Source organism: Cetorhinus maximus, chromosome 4, assembly GCF_964194155.1.
Source record: "Cetorhinus maximus chromosome 4, sCetMax3.hap1.1, whole genome shotgun sequence".
Classification (NCBI taxonomy): domain Eukaryota; kingdom Metazoa; phylum Chordata; class Chondrichthyes; order Lamniformes; family Cetorhinidae; genus Cetorhinus; species Cetorhinus maximus.
Genome location: NC_135882.1, coordinates 161136678 through 161163508, shown reverse-complemented (window position 1 = coordinate 161163508; position 26831 = coordinate 161136678). Strand labels below are relative to the sequence as shown.

The 26831-nt window shown below is 45.0% G+C and overlaps 1 protein-coding gene across 1 annotated transcript in view; it reads left to right on the top strand.

Annotated features, from left to right (window-relative positions):
- Positions 1–26831, top strand: part of LOC144679989 (piezo-type mechanosensitive ion channel component 2-like) — a 1019816-nt gene that overhangs the window by 354444 nt on the left and 638541 nt on the right. The window lies entirely within an intron of this gene.

Sequence of the window (26831 nt, the reverse complement as noted above, 5' to 3'; positions counted from 1 at the left end):
ATTCTGCCCACAAGAGAGAGGAAAGGACATAAGATTATGCTGATAGGTTTAGATGAAGTAGGTTGGGAGGAGGCTTGAGTCGCAACAGAAACATAGGACGGAGACGGGGCCAGGGCCTTAAACTGCAGCAAGCCATTCAAAAGTCCATTGACTTTGGTGGGACCGGAAAATCCCGCCTGAGGGATGGGCCGTAAGATTCCGCCCATAGACTAATTGGAACAAATCACCTGTTTCCGTTCAAATTCCATGTAACCTGTAAAGGTTTAATTCTAGAGCATGATATGTAAAGAATAACCAGTGACTAGCCAATGCATACCATCTTTGTTTCACTGTGAGAAACATTCTATGAGGTGGCAAAGCCCTTTCAATGGAATGAACATCGGATGCGTTTTAAAAAGGTTGGGCAATTTGTTCCACTAGATTATATCCAGGCAGTGAAGACAAAAATACACCTTGATAAGTTTTAGTAGATACATAAATACGTAGGATTAGACCATTCAGCCGCATGATGAAGGTGTTCCCACAATGCTGTTAAGTAAGGAGTTCTAGGATTTTGACCCGGGGCTGATGAAGGAATGGCAATATATTTTTAAATCATGGTGGTGTTTGACTTGAAGCGGAACATGGAGATGGTGGTGTTCCCATGTGTTTGTTGCTTTTGTTCTTCAAGGTGCTAGAGGTTGCTTGTTTGGAACCTGCTATTAAAGAAGTCTTGGCAAGCTACTGGAGGGCATTTTGTAGGTTCAACATACTGCAGCTACAGTGTGCTGGTGGTGGAGGAAGTGAATATTTAACGTAATGGATAGGATGCCAATCAAGTCATCTGCTTTATCCTGGATGGTGTTGATCTTCTTGGGTATGTTGGAGCTCACTCATCTGAGCAGATGGGGAGCTGTCCTAACCTATGCCTCATAGGTAGTGGAAATGTTTTGGGGAGTCTGGAGGAGAGTCACTCACTGCAGAATACCCAAACTGTGACCTGCTTCTGTACCAAAATATTTATGTGGCTGGTACTAGACTGTCTCTCATTGGAGATGATCATTATCTGGCACTTGTGCGGCTTCAAGGAACAGAAGTCCAGCTCACCTAGTCTACTTCCCTTCAACACTGTCCTTGGATGTCTGGGCTTGTCTATAGTTGGGCTAGCCTGACCTGTTGATAATGGGGGTTGTGGGTGGGAGGGGAGTGGATTAACCTGGTTTGCCCTCCCTGAGACTTTTACACTTCAAACCTGGCATTGGCAGCCTAAAGGTCTCAATCAAGAACAACAACTTGTAGTTGTATAGTACCTTTAACAAAAGCATTCCGAGGCACTTCACAGGGGTGAAGACCAGAGGGCATAATCTCAGAGTCAGGGGTCGCGCATTTAAAACAGAGATGAGGAGGAATTTCTTCTCTCAGAGGCTAGTTAATCTGTGGAATTCTTTATCGCAGCAGGCTGTAGAAGCTGGGTCATTTAGTATATTAAAAAGGGAGAAAGACAGATTTTTAATCAGTAAGGGAATCAAGGATTATGGGGGAAAGGCAGGAAAGTGGAGCTGAGGACTATCAGATCAACCATGACCTCATTGAATGGCGGAGCAGACTCGATGGGCTGAAAGGCCTACTTCTGCTCCTACGTCTTATGGTCTTATGGGTGTTATCAAACTAAAACTTGATATCAAATAACATAAGGAGATATCAGGGCTTGTGACCAGAAGCTTGATCAAAGACATAGGCTTTAAGGGACATCAAAAAAGGAGGAAGAGATGGAGAGAGATGGAAGAGGTTTAAGGAGGGATTTACAGAGTTTAGGGCCTTGGCAGCTGAGATGACACAGCTGCCTATCATGGAGTGATTAAAATTGTGGATGCTCAAGAAGCCAAAATTGGGGGAGCAAAGATCTCTCAGAGATATGAGGGACTGGAGAAAATTACAGAAGTAGGGAGGGGAAAGACCATGGATTTGGAAACAAGAAAGAGAATTTTAAAATCAAGCACAGGGGTGATGGATGAAGGATCTGGGGGTGAGTTAGGGCACAGTAAGCAGAGCTTAGGATGACCTCAAGTTTACAGAGGGCAGAACATGGGAGGTTGGCCAGGAGCATATTGGAATAATCAAATCTAGAGGTAAGAAAGTCATACATTAGGGTTACAGCAGCAGATGAACTGAGACAGGGGAGGAATCAGTCATGTTACAAAGATGGAAAAGGACAGTCTTTGTAATGGCATCCATAAGAAGGTCATCTTGGGGTCAAAAACGGCAACAGGATTGCAAATGATCTACTTAAGCCTCAAACAGTTCCAATCATTGATAAAAACAAAAAACTAAAAAACTACTGCGGATGCTGGAAATCCAAAACAAAAAGAGAATTACCTGGAAAAACTCAGCAGGTCTGGCAGCATCGGCAGAGAAGAAAAAAGTCGACGTTTCGAGTCCTCATGACCCTTCAGCAGAACTGAGTATAGTTAGGAGAGGGGTGAAATATAAGCTGGTTTAAGGTGGTGGAGGGGGGAGAGAAGTTGAGGGGGGGTGGTTGTAGGGACAAGCAAGCAGTGATAGGAGCAGATAATCAAAAGATGTCACAGACAGAAGGAACAAAGAGGTGTTGAAGGTGGTGATATTATCTAAGAAAATGTGCTAATTAAGAATGGATGGCAGGACACTCAAGGTACAGCTCTAGTGGGGGTGGGGTGGAAAGACTGACAAGGTATTAGTTGTAGATTTAAAAATAATGGAAATAGGTGGGGAAAGAAAAATCTATATAAATTATTAAAAAAAACAAAAGGGAGGGGGAAGAAACGGGGTGGGGATGGGGGGAGGGAGTTTAAGATCTAAAGTTGTTGAATTCAATATTCAGCCCAGAAGGCTGTAAAGTGCCTAGTCGGAAGATGAGGTGCTGTTCCTCCAGTTTGCGTTGGGCTTCACTGGAACAATGCAGCAAGCCAAGGACAGACATGTGGGCAAGAGCGCAGGGTGGAGTGTTAAAATGGCAAGCGACAGGGAGGTTTGGGTCTTTCTTGCAGACAGACCGCAGGTGTTCTGCAAAGCGGTCGCCCAGTTTGCGTTTGGTCTCTTCAATGTAGAGGAGACCGCATTGGGAGCAACGAATGCAGTAGACTAAGTTAGGGGAAATGCAAGTGAAATGCTGCTTCACTTGAAAGGAGTGTTTGGGCCCTTGGACGGACGGGAGAGAGGAAGTGAAGGGGCAGGTGTTGCATCTTCTGTGTGGGCATGGGGAGGTGCCATAGGTGGGGGTTGAGGAGTAGGGGGTGATGGAGGAGTGGACCAGGGTGTCCCGGAGGGAACGATCCCTACGTCAAATGTGATGGGGATAGTCCTGAACTTCAAAAGCGCATAGACGTGTTGGTGAATTGGGCAGACAAGTTGCAGATGAAGTTCAATGCAGAGAAATGTGAGGTGATTTATTTTGGCAGGAAAGATATGGCGAGACTATATAAAATAAAGGGCGAGCCTCTAAAGGAGGTGCAGGAACAGAGGGACCTCAGTGTATATGTACATAGGTCATTGAAGATGGCAGGGTATGTTGAGAAATCAGTTAATAAAGCATATAGTATCTTAGGCTTTATTAATAGGCACATTGAGTAGAAGTGTAAAGAGGTCATGTTGAACTTGTATAAGACACTAGTTAGGCCTCATCTGGAGTACTGCATCCTGTTCTGGGCACCATACTTGAGGAAGGATGTGAAGGCATTGGAGATTCACAAGAATGATTCCAGGGATAAAGAACTGTAGCTATGAGGATAGATTGGAGAGGTTGGGACTGTTTTCCTTGGAGAAAAGAAGACTGAGAGGAGACTTGAAAGAGGTATTCAAGATCCTGAGGGGTAAGGACAAGGTAAATAGTGAGAAACTATTCCCGCTCAAGAGAGCATCATGAACTTGAGGGCACAGATTCAAAATAATTGGCAAAAGGAGTAAATGTGATGTGAGGAAAAGTTTTTTCACCCAAAGGGTGGTTGGAGTCTGGAATAAACTTTCTGGAAGGATGGTGGAGGCAGGTTCAGTTGAGGTATTCAAAAGAGAATTGGATTGCTATCTGAAAAGAAAGAATGTGCAAGGTTATAGGGATAAGGCAGGGAAGTGGGACTAGGTGGAATGCTCTTTCAGAGAGCTAGTGCTGGCTTGATGGGCCAAATGGCCTCCTGCACTATAAAGATACTGTGATTGTGAAGAGAGTTGGTGTAGACTTGATGGTGCTGAATGGCCTATATCTGTGCTGTACTATTCTATGGTTCTATGAATCTTGCTCATCTATCTCCTTCTCACTGTTTGGAGCTCTGTTGAAAACTTCCAACAATGTAACAGCTCCCCCTCTCTTCCATCCTTCTATAGAAATTTATAATCCCAACATCACAGTCTTTAATGGCCTCTTGAATTACTCCTGAGTTTTTGCCTTGCTTATGCTATCCAGAAGACCATTCCAGTGATCCATAATCACTTTTAAATAAGTTTTGCATGACATTTATCCAGAACTAGCCATTTGCCAGATTCTTTGATGGTTTGTTGAATGTATTGCATGCAAAAACATCTAGGGGAGAATTTTCCGCTCATTGGGCGGGCAGGCGGGCACCCGGTTGAAAATGACATGCAATGATGTCGGGTGAGCGGCCCAATGTCATCACGCACTCGCGTGGTATTTTGGTCGGCACGCACACTGCGCGTGCCCGCTGACAATTAACAGGCCTAATAAGGCCATTAAAAATCTAAATAAACTAAATGTTTCACTGCTTGTCCAACCTTATGGTTGGCAGGCAGGCGAAAAGGCCAAGCGGTCTTTGGATTTATTATGAAACCTCATCCATGGGCGGGATGAGGTTTCGATTAGTCATTAAAAAAAGATGTTTAAAAAAGTTTGACTTTAAGGGCTGTGGTGCTACAGCCCTTCAAATCTACCTGTTTCCTGGTGACTGACCCCCAGCAGATCTTCTGGGTCAAGTTCATATGCAAGTAGTGGATAAGCTTCTGGCAGTATTTCCAATGCCTGCTTCAAGTGAAGGAGAGAAAACGACTCTGGTGCTTATCACTACGTTCTAGATCAGGCTTTTCCAACCTTTTCACGTTGGGGCGCGGGGGGGCACATTTCAATTTTTCTCATACTCAGGAACAAATGAGCAAATTTCGGAATGATAAGATTTGGCACAACATTAAACATGAATTTCAAAAAAAATGCTGATGAATGCAAAGAGACAACTTGCTGAGCACAACAAAAATGTCAAAACAATGAACTGATAATTTTAAAAAATGAGTAATAAATAAAGACAACCATTTAGAGCATGAAAGGGTGAGAATTTGTGTGTCCCGTTCACTCCCAGGCTCAGGGTGTTCACTCACTCACACTCACCCACTGTGAGAATGGATGAGACTGTGTGTTGGTGTGTGGGGTTGAGGGTGAAGGGTGAATAAGAACCATGAGACTGGGAGTGAGCCAGACACTCACTCCCCTCCCTCTCACCTCTCCCTTTCACACACATACACACACACACACACACACACTTCTCTCGCTCACCCCCCCACTCTCACACTCACCCCTCATGTACACACTCCTAACACATACTTACCTCTCAGAAACACATACACACTCACACCTCACATACACACTCTCATCCCTCACACACAGTCACCCCTCAACACACACACACACTCACTCTTCCCCCCCCCACCACACACACACCCTCCTCACACATACAAACATACACTCACACACACACACACCTCACACATACAAACATACATTCATGCACACACACATACACTCACGCACACACACACACTCTCCTCATTGTATACAAACACACACACACACACACACACACGGATATTTACAGTAGAAATGATGTCAGTAATCCACATGGATGGGTGTTCAACATTCCAGTTTTGCTAAGAACAATTGGATCATGCCATAACAAACAATCTTAGCTGAAAATCCGCTTACTGCATAGTTCAGGAATATTGTCTGAGAAGAATTTTCCCCCCATTATGGGGGAAGTGCAGGAGCGGGCGCGTGCAGGCGTGCCTCCGATCGGCGCCCCCAATTGGGGGTGTGCCACCATTTTATGTGGGCGGGCCTTAATTGGCCAGTGTGATGTCCACCAAGAAGCGCTATGCACTCCCTGTGTAGGCGGGGGGAATCCCTCAGCCGAGAGTGCGCTCTTTTGCGCACGCGGCTCCCTGAGGCTAAGTGGTGTCTCAGGGAGATCGGCGCCAAATTCAAAAATGGCCAATGCAGAAAATTAAAATTTCCCCGACATGTCCCCTCATGTGACACTGTCACATGAGTTGGGACATGTCCATCACTTTTATTCAAACTTTTATTAAATTTTTAAAAACCTACATGAAACCTCATCTCGCCTGTGGATGAGGTTTCATGCTTTTTCTGAAGCTCACCAGGGCTCCTGGCCTGCCCGCTAACCTTAAGGTTGGACGGGCAGGTCCATTAACTAGTTGAATTCATTTTTAAATGGCCTCAATTGGCCGTTGACAGGCCGGCGGGCGCACAGCTGATGCAGCTGCGCCCCCGCCGACCTGAAAATTGAAATGACGCGGCGTGACGTCGGGAGTTCCGCCCAACATCATCATGCGTCATTTTACACATCAGCGAGCGGGCCCCGCCCCCCACTTGCCAACCTCAATATCCTGGCCTCTGTGTGTGAACCATCTATCCACCCTCACTCACCCACCCTCACTCTCTCACTCACCTTGCTCTCACTCACCCACCCACCCACACTCTCACTCACCCATCCTCATTCTCACTCACTCAACCACCCTCACTTTCACTTACCCACTGTCATTCACTCATCCTCACTCACCCACCCACCCTTACTCACTAAATTGGAAGATGCAGGGGTGGTACGTGCAATGAGGGCAAAAAAGAGACCTAGAGAGAGGCCTGGCACCTAGCAGAGCCCAAATATGGGTGGGGGGGTGGAGACCCCGATGTCCTAGAGTCTCTCTCTATCTTCACAGACTCTCAGTTGCTGGTATTCGCTGCTCCTCCAATCATAGCACGTTTTTCTTCCTTGTGTGCTGCTGATAGTGATCCTATCAGCAGCAAATGTGGGAAAGGAGTGGCCTGTGATTGGATGAGCAGTCCCCTGCAGAAATATTTAACCTCACTGACCCGTCTAACCGGCACTCCAGAGGCCACATAGAGGGGCTTTGCGGGCCACAATCCGGCTGTGTTCCATGGGTTGGACAAGCCTGTTCTAGATTCATCTACTGGTGAAAAAATTATGAATTAGTTGATTAGTTGCTTTCATATGTTTCAGCAGTCAGTGCATGTCAGAAGGACTACATTGGCTGTAAAGCATTTTTGGAAATCCTGAGGCTGTGAAAGGCTCTCTATAAATGCAAATCCTTCCTCGTTTGGGTTCTTTGTATTTGACAAATCAGCTGAAAAGATAGTGGTTACTTAAGCTGATCACAATAGTGTGACAGACGGTTTAGGGTGACATTTTGTCCTGCTTGGTATGATATGCCCATTTGGCGTAATGTGGGCTATATGCAAAACTTTAAACTTTATAGGTATGTTACAATAAAATGTTAATTAACAAAACAAAATCCTCTTTAGTTAAGCCAACTTCTCCAGCATCATCAATATATCAATATTTCTTAGTCATGCATTGATGTGGTGAACAAACTTTCTAACATTAACTCTTTCTCTCCACAGATGCTGTCAGGCCTGCTGAGTTTTTTCAGCAATTTTTGTTCTTGTTTCAAATTTCCAGCATCCGCAGTATTTTGCTTTTAAACTTTATAAGGTCTCACCAGTCTCCGTGTTTTTACATTTTAGGCATACACATCGTCCACTTTCAAAACCACAGAAAGTTAACTTGATGATCTTTGTATTTTACTATATTTAAAGTCTAAAAATGCTCCTTTTTATTATCAGTTTTGGAAACAATAGTGTCTTTTAGAATTACTTGGGCACTTGTTCGTCATCATTTCTCTTGGGATCTGTAAAGCAAATTGCTTTGCACCAGCAAAATTTTATGAAAACAAGTCTCCACGTTTAACCTTTCAGTTAGAGTATAGCATATGAAAAGGTATATTATGTAGCATAGAATTTGATACAGATAAAAAGCTGGGTGGAATTTTCCGTGATCCCGGCGTCGGGCGTGTTCGGCAGCGTGAACGGACATATGGCGAGAAGGCAAAAAATTGGTTTCATGACATCGTGAAACCAGTTTGTAATCATTCGCTCTGCCCGTCAATGGCTGGCTGTGTTTCCCACTGTCAGACATCGGGAATCTCATTGTAGTACATCTGCATATCATTATAAGGCCAGCCCACTGGAATCATCCCACCACACTGGATCATCCACCCATGTCAGCAGGAAAACAAGTGTGATGTGCAGAAGCCAGGGCTTTGCTCACATAGTGGACATCCGAGGAGCAGAAGATGCTGGAGCCCGACAGCAGCGGGACCATGGAGGAATGTCCATGGCATGCTGGGTAGATTCTCATGGACATGGCTTCGCCGCAAAACAGCTCACGGAAGGTGGAAAGTCACCGATGACGGTCGGCTCACAACAGATGTTGGTCGAGGTGGTGGAGAGGAAGGTCCAGCTGTGTTTGGGAGAGGGACATGTACCGGGGGATGGGAGAGGAAAGTCTAGGATCAATTGGGAGAGGAAGAGGTGTCGGGGATGGTGAGGAAGGGAGAGGGGGGTAAGAAGGTGTCACAGCGTGGAGATTGGGAGGGGGGAATTAGGGTGTCGGGGGGAGGTTGGGAGGGGGGAATGAAGGTGTCAGGAGGTGAGGATGGGAGGAGGGAACAAAGGTGTCAGGGGGGACGTTGCGAGGGGGGGAACAAAGGTGTCAGGGGGGAGGTTGGGAGGGAGGGAACAAAGGTGTCGGGGGGGGGAGGTTGGGAGGAGGGGACGAAGGTGTCAGAGGAATGAGGTTGGGGGGGAACAAAGATGTTGGGAAGAGGTTGGGGGGGGGGGGACTACGGGGGAGGAGGGAGTAACAGGGAGAAAACAGAAATTGGGGAGGTAGGTGTAAGGGGGGTGGAAAGTGTAAGGGAAAGAGTTCGGAGGCGGGAAGGAACCAAGGAGAGGAAGAGTGCGGAGAGGAGAAGGAGTCCAGGGAGAGGAGGAGTAAAGGTGGAAGAAGAAGTAAGGGTGGAAGAAGGAGAACAGAGAGAGGAAGGAGTTAGGGTGGAGGAAGAAGTAAGGGTGGAGGAAGGCATTGGGAAGGGGGAAGAAATGAGGCTGGAGGAAGAAGGAAGGCTTGAGGAAGAAGTAAGAATGTCTGAACAAGTCAGGAAGGGGGAAGGAGTAAGGGTAGAGGAAGGAGTCCGGAGAGGGATGTCCAGGTGAATGTGCAAGGGAGGGCTCTGATGAGTCCATGACTGTCTCCTGAGGGGGGTGAAATGAGGGTGGGCATGGCATAAGGGAATGGTGAGAATGACTGGGGGCAGAGCGAGGCAGTATGGTAGAAGGGTGAGGGTGTGATGGTATCGGTAGAAGCGACAGCGAGGGTAGTTGCTGGGGACTGGGAGGCAGACACGGCCCTTGGGGTTGGGAAGGAGGAGATCGGGGAAGTTAATGTAATTGGGGGTGGGATTTTGGGAAGGAAGGGAACGTGCACGTTCACTTGGACATCCCCAAAAGAAAAGGGTTGTGGCTGGTAGATCACGGTGGGGGGAGGTGGAAGTTGAGATCACGGGGGTCGACAGTGATGGGGGAAAGGAAATGAGTGACTTGGGGAAGGGAAAGAACAAGGGAACACAAAAAAATCATGGCAGTACCATGCTTTCCAAATCTAAAGTCAAACGAGAGTCGTGGTGGGCGAGACCAGGTGCTGCATGGGATTGTGATCAGTGGGTGGATGGAGATGCAGGTCAACTTAGACAGTCAATTGCAAGTGATGCCCAGCAGGGGCAACATTGAAAATACTCAGGGCGTTGAGATGAGTGTGATGTGGGAAGGATCTGCGTGCATGGGAGAGTGCTTGCACAAGGCTCCAAAAGGCCCTGCCAAACACACACTCCTCCCTTCAGAATCGTGGCCTGGCTGCATGCATCTGAACTGCTAGTCGCATTGGGAGGGGTGGGGGGGCACGTGCGATGCAGTGGAGGCACTCGCAAAGCCTGACAATGAAGCTGAAAGACACCATTACAAATTATTCAGTGAAAGTGAATATAGTTCCAAATTGTAAAGTCACAAAATGTGCCAACCATGAAACCAACTGTGATCAAAATTTCTTAACTTTTGAATGCCTTAGACTTCTAGTTGCTGCTCTGACATCCGCAGCAGGGGTGGAGACAGCCTTTGTAATGGTTGGCTCTGTTGCCCCTGACGTCTTCGGCATGGGTCCTTTGGACAGCCGAGGCCATGGGGGCCCCAGCTTGCTTTGGCTGTCCTCCTGTGGGCCAGCTGCTCTCTCTGCAGTGATGGAGGATGAGGTTCAGGGGGTCACAGGCAAAGGGGACTCAGAGGGAGCGTACAGCCTCTGGGATTCCTGAGTGGATGACCCAGGGGCGTCCAGCTGCCCATCCTCCTCCCTTCGAGTACCCGAGGGCTCTGGCCTGACTCCTTGAGGGGAAGGAGCATCTGGTGGGGAGGTTGAGGTGCCAAGTTTCCCTCTTGGGTTGCCACTGCAGGAACCCACCCGTAGCTACTGTGATGGAATGCAGGCCTGCACACATCTCCGCGTTCTGCTGGACAAGGGTCTCCCTGGTGTCTGCCATCCTCCCCATGGAGACCTCCATACAAGCACATGTGGACACCACTTCATCAGAGAGCAAATGGGCAAACTCCTCTGATTCGCATGCAACTCTGTTGAGAGCTTCCAACAGCTCTGCGTGATGTTCTCCCACCTTCTGCTGACTCTCTAGGATGAGTTGGATGGCCAAATCCAAAAGTTTGTCATCTGACTTGGACCTCACAGAAGCCTCTTCCCCAGCAGTCCTCCGAGTGCCAGGGAGCTTGGCTGAACCTGCCTCCTCATGTTGCGGACCCGTGTCCATGCAGTAACCATCAGTTTGTGAACTCGAGCCTGCTCTAGATCTAGATCCCACCAAGGTATGTATCTCGGCGCTGGTGGATGATGTGGTTAAGCGCTGTGATGGATCTTCCAAGCTGCTTATTTTTAGCTCTTCAATGAAGGAGGAGTCCTCTTGGCTGGAGGTGACGATGTGGATGGAGCTGCGGGCCTGGCTAGCTGAGGGTGTTAGTTGCTTGGCAGAGCTCCCTGTGAACCAAAGGAGAGATAAACAGTGCATGGCAGCACAGTCAAAAACAGGTGAGAGAGAACTCACATTTGTGCTGAGAGAGGGATGACGTGGTGCAGGTTCTCACATGGGTATTCGCCGATGACCTCACCATTGCTACAGTCAGCTCGATGGCATGCTTCACTCAATTTCTTGTCAATCCTGTAAGGCCCACTAAATTTTGCATTTAATGAATCCCCTAGTACTGGTAACAAAACTAATGCTTTCTCTCCAGAAACAAAGCTGCGAATTTTAGCCTTCTTATCTGCTTTCAATTTCATCACTTGCTGTGAGATCTTTAAATGTTCTCTAGCCAATTCACATGCTCTGTTCAATCTTTCCCTGAAATTTGATACATAATCCAGGAGAGTAGTTTCTGAATTTTGACCCACCAATTTCTCATGAATCAATTTCGGTGGTCCTCTTACCTCATGACCATAAACTACTTCAAAAGGGCTAAAAACCAATCAATGCATTAGGAGCATCTCTAATAACAAATAACAAAAATGGAATTCCTGTATCCCAGTCCTGTGTATAATCAAGACAGCATGCCTTTATCATAGTTTTTAAAGTTTGATGCCATCTTTCCAAAGCTCCTTGTGACTCCGGATGATAAGCTGTTGCCTTAAACTGTTTTATCCCCAAACTGTTCATTACTTCCTTAAACATGTGACATGAAATTTGACCCCTGATCTGATTGTATTTCCTTAGGTAAACCATATCTTGTGAAAAATGTAATTAACTCCTCCACAATCTTCTTATTTGTAATATTTCTTAAAGGTATCACTTCAGGAAACCTAGTAGACACATCCATTATTGTTAATAAATACTGATTTCCACTTTTAGTCTTAGGAAGGGGTCTTACACAATCAATCATGACCCTGGTAAAAGGTTCTTCAAATGCTGGTATTGGAATTAAAGGCATCGGCTTAATCACTGCTTGTGATTTTCCTATTACTTGACATATATGACAGGTTCTACAGAATTTGGCTACATCCCTATGCAATCCTGGCCAAAAAAAAATACCTCTGTATCTTTTCCTGCGTTTTCCTAATTCCTAAATGTTCTCCCATTGGAACTTCATGAGCCATCCTCAGAATCTCATTTCTATAACCTAATGGGATAACAATCTGATGCACTGCCCTCCAACTTTCATTTGCTGAGATGTAATCCGATTGCCATTTCCTCATTAATATATTCCCTTGAAGATAATAACACACTGGAATACATTTTGCTTTGGTTTCTGAATAAGCTTTCTGATATAACTATTTTAATTGCAAATCATTTTTCTGTAACTCCACTAGCCTGTTTGAGTTAAACACTTCAACTGAACTGTTCTGCATTCCTTCCTCCTGAACAATGTTATCAAATACAGTGCCAGCTAATTGGATTTCAACACTTTCTTCTTGCTTTTGAACTGCCTGCTTATCTTGTTTCTTTTGTTCTTCCTGATGGGCCTTTGATCTTATTATAATACCCAGGGTGTTCCTTCTGTAGCACTTCTGTTGAAAACACTTCTACAGGCTGCTCAACTACCACAGGCATCACCCACATTTGCGATCCAGCTATATCATTACCTAGAATAAATTGAACTCCTGCAATGGGCAATTTTTCTACCACTCCAACTATAACTTCACCATTCTTTCATTTGCTCTTTAAATTTACCTTCTGCAATTGAATAGATTTAGCATCTCCATGAACACCACTTATTATTGCCTTCTCCAGTAACACTCCCTCTGGATAACAAATATCACTATTCCACAACATTAAGGATTGACTAGCCCCTGTGTCTCTTAATATTTTAACATCTTTACCTACTTAAACCTGTACACATGGAAAGACTTTCCCTTCACATACAAAGTCTTTAAACATTTCTGTGACCTGCTCCTCAGAATTCTCTTGAGTAAACTGTGAACACATTCCCACTTCTTTACCTTTCACTGATTCTCCCTGTTTCACTTGTACACAAACCACTGGTTTCCCCTGTGCCTGAACCTCAGTACCCACAGTACTTTTACTTCCAGAGCTTTTCTGTACCCCAATAATTCCTACAGATTTTTCCTGCAACCTCCAACACATTGACTTTGTGTGTCCCACTTTATTACAATGAAAACATCTCAATTTTTGAATGTCACTTCTACCATTAGCACCTTCCTTTTTGTTCTGAGAAAAAAACTTCCTGGGAACTTCCAGCTACTTCTCTTCCATGACTACTTGACTTCTTTTCACCTTCCCACTTTTTATCCTTTTCCAATTTGAAAGGGTGATGGAAAAAAGGTTTAGCTCTATGAACTAACTCATAATCATCAGCTATCTCTCCTGCTTGTTTTACAGAAGCATCCCTCTGTTCCTCCACATGAGTATTCACTACTGAAGGGATTGAATCTTTAAATTCTTCCAAAAGAATGACTTCCCTAAAAGTAGCATACGTTGTCTCTATTTTTAATGCCCGGTCAAAATTACTTTGTTTTGCTCTTTCAAACTCAATATAAGTTTGCCCAGGCTGTTTTCTCATATTCCTAAATTTCTGCCTGTATACTTCAGGAACCAACTCATATGTACTCAAAATAGCTTTTTTCACGACATTACAGTTCACCGACATTTTCTCCGAAAGCGAAGCATATACCTCAAGCCCCCTACCTAATAACTTAGATTGTAATAATAATGTCTAGTTTTCCTGTGGCCATTTCATCTATTTAGCAACTTCTCAAATGAAATGAAGAATGCATCAATGTCTACTTCCTCAAACTTTGGAAGAGCTTGTAGAAATTTAAACATATCCCCACTGGGTTCTTCCTCACCTACTGAAGTCTACTTTCTAACTGCCAACATTTTCAGTTGGAATTCTCTTTCTCTCTTTCTCTTTCCTCCTTCTCCATCTTTGCAATTTCTAATTCCTTTTTAAAAATTATTTCTCTGTCTTTTACTTCTAATTCAAGCTTTTTCATTTGCAACTGAAGTCTTACTACCTCCAGCTATGACTCACTTTCAGGCTTCACTTCCAACTATAGATGCTGTGCTATACTTTTAACTATTTCAGATTTCCTATCTCCTGCAGGTAACCCCAATTGTAACTTATCCGCCAACTCTGTTAACTTACTTTTGGTTATTTTCTCCAACCCACTCAGAGTTATCTCTTCTACTCCCAGACAAGTCTTAGCAATTGCCAAAGCCAACTTGCAGTCTCACCACTTCTAAAATATCTCACCAACTCCTGAATTCAAAGTGCCTCACGTACTCGTAAGCTTAACGATTCACCAATTCCTGACCAATCAAGGAATTAGAAATATAACTTATCCCGGCACAGACCCCAGTTGTTCTGACTGATGCAGTTGGTAAAGTGGAACTATTTAAAAATCCCAGAGGGAAACTTTAAACAACTGTCATAACCAATAATTTTAAGTGTTATGTTTGAGATGTGACTCTAAACTCAGGAATCAGACCACTAGTTCTCAAGGTTTTACATTAAACTAAATGAAACATTTTATTAGTTTACACAGGTTAAAATATATGTACACATGGCTATAAATGAATGCTATGATAACTTTTTACAAATTCCCAAACTAAACTCCCTTAAGGCAACAGCAACCCTTAGACTTAACCAAACACCAGGGAACATTTTCCCCCCATTGTGGGGGAAGTGCGGGAGCGGACGCCTGTGGCCGGCCTTCCAATCGGTGCCCCCAGTTGTGGGGGCGCTGCCATTTTATGTGGACGGACCATTTTTGGCTCGTTCAGCATCACGTCAGCCAGGAAGCACTATGCGCTCCCTATGCGGGCGGAGGGGGGGGATTTCCTCAGCCGGGAGTGCGCTCTTTCGCTTATGCGTGCAAAAGAGCGCACAGATCTCCCTGAGGCAAGGTGCTGCCTCAGGGAGATAGGCTCCGAATAAAAAGTTGACAGAAAGGTAATAAAAAAATTTCCCTGACACTGTCACATGAGGGGACATGTCACATTAGTTGGGGACACTGTCACATGAGTTGGGACATGTCCTCAACTTTTATTTAAACATTTGATAAATATTTAAAAGCCCGATTTGGCTGTGTGCCCGCAGAACTGAAAATCTAAATGACGCGGGGTGACGTAGGGACGCACACCCGACGTATCCCCACATCATTTGACGTGTCGGCAAGCGGGCCTCACCCCTGCCCGCCGACTGGAAAAACCTGCCCTATGAATTCAAAATGAGGTTATTTTCACTGTGGAGTGAATTGGAGGATTGGAGCTGTCTTTTGATCTTACATTGCATCTGGCCGCACACCCGAAAGTAGCTGAAGTTATACCTACCACCACTGATTGAATTCAAATTCTCATTATCTCACCAGCTTCTTTGAACTCCACCTTTTAACAATGAAACCCCTTTCATAGTACCAATTTTATTAGTAATATAAACTATGGCTTGGTATCTGCTAGATAGGGGCCAAGTTTTCACCCCACTTCTTAAATGCTCTATTCAAAAAATGCAAATGCACGTTATCTTTCTTTTTAACATCTCAATCTAGTACATCAAAGCACCAAGACTAGCTAGCTTCAATCCAATTATTATATACCTGCATTTGAAACCCCCATTTTAAAAGGAAAATATTTTCCAAAATATTATATGCATTAATAGCTTCATGACACCCATAACCCTTGAATCCTTTACAGATTAAAAATCTGTCTATCTCATAGAAACATACATGGAAAATAGGAACAGGAGTAGGCCATTCAGCCCTTCAAGCCTTCAAGCCTGCCCTGCTGTTCATCATGATCATGGCTGATTATCCAACTCAATAGCCTGCTCCCGCTTTGTCCCCATATCCTTTGATCCCTTTTGCCCCAAGAGCTATATCTAATTCCTTCTTGAAAACATACAATGTTTTGACCTCAACCACTTTCTGTGGTAACGAATTCCATAGGCTCACCACTCTCTGGGTGAAGAAATTTATCCTCATCTCAGTCCTAAATGGTCTACCCCGTATCCTCAGACTGAGACCCCTGGTTCTGGACTCCCCCACCATCAAGAACATCCTTCCTGCATCTACCTGTATAGTCCTGTTAGAATTTTATAGGTTTCTATGACATCCCCCCTCATTCTTCTGAACTCCAGCGAATATAGTCCTATGCGACTCAATCTCTCCTCATATGTCAGTCCCGCCATCCCAGGAATCAGTCTGGTAAACCTTCGCTGCACTCCCTGTATAGCAAGAACATCCTTCCTCAGATAAGGAGACCAAAACTGCACACAATATTCCAGGTGTGGTCTCACCAAGGCCTTGTATAATATATAATCTTAGCCTTGAATATACTTAACGGCCCAGCCTCTACAGCCTCTGCGGTAAAGAATTCCACAGGTTGACTACCTTCTGAGAGAAAAAATTCCTCCTCATCTCTGTTTCAAATGGGCGTCCCCTTACTCTGAGATAATATCCTCTGGTCCTAGACTCTCCCACAAGGGGAAACAACCTCTCAGCATCGACCTGTGAAGCCCCTGAAGAATCTTACATATTTCAATGTCACCTCTCATTCTTCAAAACTCCAATGAGGACAGGCCCAACCTACTCAACCTTTCCTCATACGAAAATCCCTTCACACCCGGGATCAACCTAGTGAACCTTCTCTGGACTGACTTCAATGCCAGCATATCTTTCCTTAGATAAGGGGACCAAAACTGTTCATAGTATTCTAGGTGTGCCTTGTATAGTTTTAACAAGACTTCCCTATTATTATACTTCATTCCCTTTGAAATAAGGGCCAACATTCCATTTGCCTTATCTATTACCTGTTAAACAGATCCCCACCGGAGAAGCGGGCCCCGCCGCCATTTTACGTGGGCGGGCCAATTAAGGCCCGCCCAGTGTGATGTCCAGTGGGAAGCGCTATGCGCTTCCTGTGCAGGCCGGGGGGGGGTTGGGGGGGTGGGGGGGGGGAAATTCCCCAAAAGCAAGAGTGCGCTCTTTCGCGCATGCACGTAGCCTCAGGGAGATCGCTTACACTTTGAAAAATAGAGAAAAAAAAATCACATGTTCATAATTTACATAATAACTTTATTAAACTTTTTAAAAGCCCACATGAAACCTCATCCTGCTGGTGGATGAGGTTTCATGCTTTATCTATTTGCCGCCGGGTCTCCTGGCCTGCCCGCCAACCTTAAGATTGGATGGGCAGGTCCTTTAATTGTATAATTGAACCTGTCAATGGCCTCAATTAGCCATTGACAGATCGGCGGGCCCACAGCTGATTTTGCTGCGGGCCCGCCTTCCTGAAAATTTAAATGGGTCGGGGTGACGTCAGGGGTTCCGCCCAACATCATCCTGCATCATTTTACGCATTGGTGAGCGGGCCCTGCCCCCTGCTCGTCAATGGCAAAATTCTGCCCTTGGTGTCATCCTCACCACTTGCCTTCCCACCTATTTTTGTGCCATCCGCAAACTTAGTGATAGTATAGTCATTTCCCTCAACCAAGTCATTAATATATATTGTAAATAATTGTGGCCCCAGCACTGATCCCTGTGGCACTCCACTAGTTACAGGTTGCCATCCTGAAAATTCCCCCCCCATATCCCAACTCTCTGTCTCCTATTAGTTAGCCAGTCCTCTATCCATGCCAATTTACTACCCCCAACACCATTGGTTCTTATCAAGTAGCCTTATGTGTGGTACCTTATTGAACGCCTTTTGGAAATCCAAATTACATCTACTGGCTTCCCTTTATCTATCCTGCTGGCTACGTCCTCAAAGAATTCTAATAAATTTGTCAGGCATGATTTCCCCTTCATGAAGCCATGCTGACTCTGCTTGATTATATTATGCATTTCTAAATGCTCTGCTACTACATCCTTTCTAATGGACTCCAATATTTTCCCAATGACAAATGTTAAGCTAACTGGCCTATAGTTACTTGTTTTTTGTCTCCTTCCCTTTTTGAATAAGGGTGTTACATTGGCAGCTTTCTAATCCTTTGGGACTTTTCCAGAATCAAAGGATTCTTGTAAGATTACTACCAGTGCATCCATTATCTCTGCAGCTATTTCCTTTAATATCCTAGGATGCAACCCATCAGGTCCAGGTGACTTATTGGCCATTAGCCCCATTAGTTTCCCAAGTACTTCTTCTCTAGTGATAATTATTGTATCTACTTCCTCCCCTCCCTTTTGCTCCATGACTGTTTAGTATTTTTGGTTATCTTGATTACACCCCCTACATTTAAGCCCAAATCATTTCTGTCCACACAAACAGCAAGGGTCCAGCACTGAGCCCTGTGAAACCCCACTGAAAACAGACTTCCAGTCACAGTAACATCCCGGTACCATCACCTGCCTCTCAGCCAATTTTGGATCCAACCTGCCACTTTGCCTTGGATCCCATGGGCTCTTACTTTCTTGATCAGTCTGCCATGAGGAACCTTATCAAAAGCCTTGCTAAAGTCCATGCAGACCACATCAAATGCCCTCATCAACACTCCTGGTTACCTCCTCAAAAAATTCGATCAAATTTTTAAACACAATCTTCCCTTAACAAATCTATGCTGATTATCCTTAATTAATCCGTGTCTCTCCAAGTGCAGATATATTCTGTCCCTCAAAATTCTTTCTGGTAACTTCCCCACCACCGAGGTTAGACTGACTGGCCTGTAATTTTCTGAGCCAGGATCTTTAGGTCGGCGAGCGGGGGGGGGGCGGGGCCTGCTCGCCGACATATAAAATGATGCGAGATGACGTCGGGCGGAACTCCCGTCGTCACCCCATGCCATTTCCAATTTCAGGTGGGCGGGGGCGCAGCTGAATCAGCTGTGTGCCCGCCGTCCTGTCGACGGCCTATTGAGGCCATTTAAAAAGTAATTGACTTAATTATTGGACCTACCTGTCCAACCTTAAGGGATGAAGTTTCATGACGGTTTTAAAAAATTTAATAAAGGTTACAGTTAAAGTGATGGACATGTCCCAACTCATGTGACAGTGTCACATGAGGGGACATATCAAGGAAATTTTGTTTCTGCTCCTTGACCATTTTTAAATGTGTGAAAGAGCGCACTCTCGGCTGAGGGGTTCCCCCCCCCACTTCTCATGCAGGGAGCGCTATGCGCTCCCTGGTGGACGTCACACTGGCGGGCCTTAATTGGCCCACCCACGTAAAATGGCAGCGTGCCCCTGATCGGGGGGGCCGATCGGATGCATGTCCGCTCCTGCACTTCCCCCTCGACGGGGGGAATACTCTTTCCCTGGTTTACCCCTTCCTCCCTTTTTTGATAATGGGACAATGTTAGCAGTCCTCCAGTCTTCTGGCACCTCACCTGCAGCCAGAGAGGATTTGAAAATTATGGCCAGGGCCCCTAATATCTCTTTCCTTGCCTCCCTCAACAGTCTGGGATACACTGCATCTGGGCCTGCAGATTTATCCACTTTTAAGGCCGCTAAACCCGCTAGCACCTCCTCTCTCTCTATGTTACTTTCCTTTAATATTTCATAGTCCTCCACCCTGATGTCTCTACCTGCGTCGTCCTTTTCCATTGTGAAGGCCGACGCAAAGTATTCATTGAGGAGTGTACCCACGTCTTCTGGGTCCACACACAGATTACGTCTATGGTCTCTAATTGGCCCTGCTCTTTCCCTAGTTATTCTCTTGCTCTTTATATACTTAAAAAACCCCTTTGGATTTTTCTTTATTCTACCCACCATTCTTTATTCTACCCACCAATGCTTTTTCATGCACTCTCTTAGCTTTCCTAATTTCCTTTTTAAGTTCCCCCTGCACATTTTATAATCCTCTATGGACTCTGCCATATTGAGCCCTTGGTATCTGCCATAAGCTTCTCTTTTTCTTAATCCTAACATTTATGTCCTTTTGACATCCAGGGCTCTCCGGACTTGGTCCCCCCATTTGTCTTTACAGGAACATATTTTTCCTGTGCTCTCGCTATTTCCTCCTTGAATGCCTCCCACTGCTCTGACACAGTTTTATCTGCAAGTAGCTGCTCCAAGTCCACTTAGGCCAAATTGTATTTCCTCTTAGTAAAATTAGCCTTTCCCTAGTTTAGAACTTTTATCCCAGGCCCAATCTTATCCTTTTCCATAACTATCCTAAATCTAACTGAGTTATGGTCACTACCTCCAAAATGCTCCCCTACTGATATGCCTTCCACCTGCCCAGGCTCATTTCCAAATATTAGGTCCAGAACTGCCCCCTTCCTTGTTGGCTTTCTACGTACTGGCTAAAAAAAGTTCTCCGGGATGCAATTTATTAATTTTGCTCCCTCCCTACCTTGCACACTAAAACTATCCTAGTTAATATTTGGGCAGTTAAAATTCCCTGTTATTACTTCCTTGGCCAGGATTTTTCCTTTGTTGGGCAGGGGCGGGCGGGAGTGGTTGGGAAGCCGACCGCTGCCCATGATCTTGGCCGGACCATGATTTAGCGCTGCCTGTGTGGCAGGGGTTTGGAGGAGGGTGAGCGCGCAACTTTGCGCATGAGTGCAGGTCCGCGCTGCCTCAGGGAGATGAGGAGTTTAAGAATTAAACATAAACAATTTTACATTGTTAAAAAAACATGTCCCCTCATGTGACTCTGTCACATGAGCAGGGACATGTTCTTAATGAAATGTTAAAATATATATTTTGTTTTTAATTGCTATTGGAAACCTCATACCGTCCATGGATGAGGTTTACTTAAAAGTGCAAAGGCCGCTTGGCCTTTTTGCCTGCCTGCCATCTGTAAGGTTGGATGAGCAGCGAAAAGTAGCATTTAATTGGGACTTTAATGGCCTTAATAGGCCTTTCAATTGTCGGCAGGCGTGTTGCTGACTCCCGCGCGCGCCCCCCAATCGAAATATCGCGCGAGTGCGTGATAACACAGGGACGCTCGCCTGATGTCATGGCGCGCCATTTTATGTTTGAGCAGGTCAGGCGTGCGCCCGCCTGTTCAGTGAAAAATCCTGCCCCTTATTATTCTTAAGCTTCTCTGAAATTTGATTACATATTTGAGTCTCTATTTTTCCCTGACTGTTTGAGGGCGTATAGTACACACCCAACAGCATGTTTACCCCTTTTGTGTTTTTCACTTCTACCCACATGGCCTCATTTGATGATCCTTCCAGGATATCATCCCTCCTCACTGCTATAATTGATTCCTTGATCAATATTGCGACCCCCCCTCCTCTTCTATCCCCCTCTCTAATTCGTATGAATACCCTATAACCAGGAATGTTGAGTTGCCATTCCTGCCCTTCTTTTAGCCAAGTCTCAGTCATAGCTATGATATCGTACTCCCACATGCCTCTCTGTGCCCTCAACTCATTTGTCTTATTCCTCAAGTTCCTTGCATTAAAATATATTCCATTTGGCCTTGCTAAACTCACTTCTTTCTTATCTAGCCTAGTCTGGCTTCCAGGCTCACTTACTAGTGCTTTAACTTCTAATTCCATCTCAGCTTCTCTCCCCTCTGGACTACTTTTCAAGATCCCATCCCCCGGCCAATTTAGTTTAAATCCACCCCAACAGCATTAGCGAACCTCCCTGCAAGGATGTTGGTCCTGTTCCTGTTCAGATGTAACCCGTGCAACTTGTGCAGGTCCCTCCTCTGCCAGAAATGGCCCCAATGCCCCAGGAATCTAAAGCCCTTCCTCCTGCACCATCTCTCCAGCCACGCATTCATCTGCTCTATCCTCCTGTTCCCATACTCACCACTACGTGGCACCAGAAGTAACCCAGAGATTACTACCTTTGAAGTCCTGCTTTTCAATTTCCTACCTAACTCCCTTAAGTATGCTTGTAGGACCTAATTTCTCTTTTTTCCTATGTCATTGGTCCCAACATGGCCCACGGCCTCTGGCTGTTCACTCTCCCCCTTCAGAATGCCCTGCAGGTGTTCCGTGACATCCTTCACCCTGACACCCGGGAGGCAACATACTATCCTGGAGTCACATCTACAGCCGCAGAAGCGCCTGTCTACTCCCCTCACTAACAAATTCCCTACCACTACTGCCCTTCCACACTTCTTCCTCCCCCCTTGAGCAGCTGGACCACCCACAGTGCCATGGCCTTGGTTCTGGTTGTCCTCCACAGAGGAAACGTCACTCTCACCGTTTTCCAAGACCGAAAAACAGTTTGTGAGTGAGATGCACTCGGAGGATTTCCTCGCTACCTGCCTAGTCCCGTTCTTCTGTCTGGAGGTCACCCATTCCCTCTCTGCTTGCACTTCCTTAAGCTGTGGGGTGGCCACATCCTGAAATATGCCATCCACAAACCTCTCAGCCTTGTGAATGCGCCGTAGCTGCCGCTCAAGCTCCAAAACCCAGAGTTTGAGTTGCACACCTCAACCCCCTGCACACATGGTCATCCAGACCGCCAGGAACGTCTAGGATTCCCACATAGCACAGGATGTGCAAATGACAGGACTGAGCTCCCCACACATATCTTAACTAAATAAAATATGGAACCTTGCCTTTATTTTACCCTTACTCCTACTTGGAGATAGACTGGATTCTAGATACACTAGATCCTCTAGGTGCTGCTAATCGCCTGTCCCAGGGTCCTCCTCTCACACTCTCCTCTAGGCGCTGCTGACTGCCTATCCCAGGGTCCTCCTTTCACACTCTCCTCTAGGTGCTGATGACTGCCTGTCCCAGGGTCCTCCTCTCGCACTGTCCTCTAGGTGCTGCTGACCACCCGTTCCAGGGTCCTCCTCTCACACTCTCCTCCAGGTACTGATGACTGCCTGTTCCAAGGCCCTCCTCTCACACTCTCTCTAGGTGCTGCTGACTGCTTGTCCCAGGATCCTCCTCTCGCATTCTCCTCTAGGTGCTGCTGACTGCTTGAGCCAGGGTCCTCCTCTCACACTCTCCTCTAGATGCTGCTGACTGCCTGTCCCAGGGTCCTCCTTTCGCACTTTCTTCTGGCTCACTACCTGAGCCATGAGCAAATTGGCATAAGGTAAATCAGATTAGAGAGTTAAATGCCTGGCTCAAAGATTGGTCCAGGAGAAATGGTGTAGGTTCATGGGCACTGGCATCAGTACTGGGGAATGTTGGAACTGTACTGTCGGGATGGTTTTCACCTGAACCATGCTGGGACAAGTGTTCTGATGAGTTGTATATCTGGGGTGGTAGAGAAGGCTTTAAACTAAATAGTGGGGTGAGGCATCAAGTTTGGGAAGTTGTGATGAATTGAATAGAGAAGACAAGGCAAGAGAGCAAGGTAGGAATAAGTGAAATGATAATCAGGGCATGGCAGGAGGGGACAGAATGTACAAACCTAAGAGTGCACCAGCCGATAAGGCTAGAGGTTACAATATTGGTAAAAGGGCAGAACGAAAAGCTCTGTATCTGAATCCACATAGCATTCGTAACAAAACAGATGAATTGACAACGCAAATAAAACTAAATATGTATAATCTAATAGCAATTACAGAGACATGGCTGTAAGATGACAAAGACTGGGCCTGAATACTTAAGGGCATTGACATGACATTAAGGAAGGAATGGAAGCTAGAAAAAGGTGGAGGGGTAGCTCTGTTAATTAAGGATGACATTGGTACAACAGAAAAAGAATGCCTTAGTCTGGAGATCAAGAAGTAGAATCAGTTTGGGTAGAGATGAGAAATAGTAAAAGTAAGAAGTCACTTGTGGAAGTGGCTTATAGGCCCCGTAACAGTAACCACAAGGTGTATACAAACAAAATAACATGGGCTGAGCTGGCTGGGCTGGCATTTATTACCCATCCCTAGCAGCCCTTGTTCAGGGGCAGTTATGAGTCAATCACATTGCTGTTGGTTTGGAGTCACATGTAGGCCAGACCAGGTAAGGACAGCAGATTCCTTCCCTCAAGGACATTAGTGAACCAGATGGGTTTTTATGACAATCGACAATGGTTTCATGGTCACCATTAGACTTTTAATTCCAGATCTTTATTGCATTCAAATTCCACCATCTGCCATGGTGGGATTCGAACCCGGGTCCCAGAGCATTACCCTGGGTCTCTGGATTTGTGAGAAAGGTACGGTGATAATCATGGGTGATTTTAATCTACATATAGACCGGGCAAATTAGATTGATAAAGGTAGCTTGAATGATGAGTTCATACAGTGCTTTTGGCACAGTTTTTTTAGAGCATACGTTGTAGCACCAACCAGAGAGCAGGCTATACTAGATATAGTAATGTGCAATGAGACAGGATTAATTAATGATCTCATTATTGAGAGGTAAAGGTAGCTTTGATCATAATATGATTGAATTTAACATTCAGTTTGAGGGTGAGAGGAGTAGATTTAAGGCTAGTGTTTTAAACTTAAATAAGGGAAATGATGGGGCATGAAGCAGGGCTGGCTAAAGTTAATTGGGAAATTGGGTTAAGGGCTAGGGCACTAGAGATGCAATGGCAGACATTTAAGGAAATATTTCAGAAAACTCAGAAAAGATACATCCCTGTGAGAAAGAAAGACTCTAAGGGAAAGATGCACCATCCATGGCTAACTAAGGAAGTTAAAGATACTATCAAATTGAACGTAAAAGTGTATAATTCTGCAAAGATAAGTGGCAGGTCAGAAGATTGGACAGAATATAAAGGACAGCAAAAAATGTCTAAAAAAGATTAATAAGGAGGGAGAAATTATTGCACAGGAGAAAACTAGCTAGAAATATAAAAATGTATAGTAATGTATATTTAAAAAGGAAAAGAGTAAGTGAAGTGAGCATTAGTCCTCTGAAGGGTGAAAATGGGGAGTTGATAATGGAATATAAGGCAATGGTGGATGAATTGAACAGATATTCTGCATCTGTCTTCATTGCTGTGATACAATAGAAATAATCATGAATCAGGAGGTGAAATGGAGGGAGGAACTTAAAACAATTACAGTCACCAGGGAAAGGGTGCTAAGAAAATTTTAGAACTAAAAACTGACAAGTCCCCAGGTCCTGATGGACTTCGTCCTCATCTTAAAAGAAGTGGCTACTGAGGTTGTAGATGCATTGGTTTTAATTTTCCAAAACTCCCTAGATTCTGCAAAGGTCCCATCAGATTGGAAAATAGCAAACATGACTCCTCTATTCAAGAAAGGAGGGAGACAGAAAGCAGAAAACTACAGACCAGTTTTCTTAATATCTATCATAGGGAAATTGCTGGAATCTATTATTAAGGAGGTTATAACGGGACACTTAGAAAATCTCAATGCAATCAGGCAGAGTTAACATGGTTTTGTGAAAGGGAAATAATATTTGACTAGTTTATTGGAGTTTTTTGAGGAAGTAACAAGCAACATTGATAATGGGGAACCTGTGGATATGGTATACTTAGATTTCCAGAAGGCATTTGACAAGGTGCTACATTAAAGATTACTGGTGTAGGGGGTAACATTTTAGCATGGATAGAGGATTGGTTAGCTAACAGGAAATAAAGGGAGGAATTTTACACAGGTAGAATTTTACTGTCCTGCCGAAGTCAATGGACATTTGAAAGGCACACCATATTTTAGGGGTCTGCTCCCGCCACTTTAGAGGTGTAAAATTCCACCCAAAGAGTCGGCATAAATGGGTCATTTTTACATTGGCAAGATGCAACGAGTGGAATGCTACAAGGATCAGTGCTGGGACTTCAACTATTTGCAACCTATCTCAATAACTTCGATGACGGGACCAAATGTATAGTTGCTAAATTTGCTGAAGATGCAAAGATAGGTTGGAAAGTAAGATGTGAAGAGGACATAAAAAGGTGTCTGCAAAGGAACATAGATAAGTTAAGTGAGTGGGCATAAAATTGACAGATGGGCATAAAATTGGCAGATGTTGCATTGTGTGGGAAAATGTGAACTTATCCATTTTGGTTGGAAGAATAGAAAAGGAGAATGTTATTTAATTGGAGAGTGATTGCAGAACTCTGAGGTACAAAGGGACCTGGATGCCCTGGTACATGAAGCACAAAAAGTTAGTGTGCAGTACAGCAAGTGATTAGGGAGGCAAATGGAGTGTTGTCGTTTATTGCAAGGGAAATGGAATACAAAAGTAGGGATGTTTTGCTACAGTTGTACAGGGTGTTAGTGAGACCACATCTGGAGTATTGTGTATAGTTTCAGTCTCATTTAAGAAAGGATATAAATGTGTTAGAAGCAGTTAAGAGAAGGTTCACTTGACTTATACCTGGGATGTGGGGGGTGGTTATCTTCTGAGGGAAGGTTGGGCAGGCTGGGCCTGCATCCATTAAGGTTTAGAAGATTGAAATGTGACCTTAAAAAAGAACCATATTATCTAAATGGTGAGAGATTTCAGAGCTCTGAGATTCACAGATATCTGGGGCCAGGATATTGAGGTCGGCAAGCGGGGGTTGGACCTGCTTGCCGACGCGTAAAATGACGCAGGATGATGTCGGGCGGAACTCCCGACGTCACCTTGCGTCATTCCAATTTTCAGGTCGGTGGGGGCGCAGCCAAATCAGCTCTGTGCCCACTGACCTGTCAACGGCCTATTGAGGCCAGTTAAAAAGTAATTCAAATAATTAATGGACCTGCCCGTCCAACCTTAAGGTTGGCGGGTAGGCCGGGAGCCCTGGCGGGCTTCAGAAAAAGCATGAAACCTCATCCTGGGCGGGATGAGGTTTCATGAGGGTTTTTAAAAATTTAATAAAAGTTTGAATAAAAGTGATGGACATGTC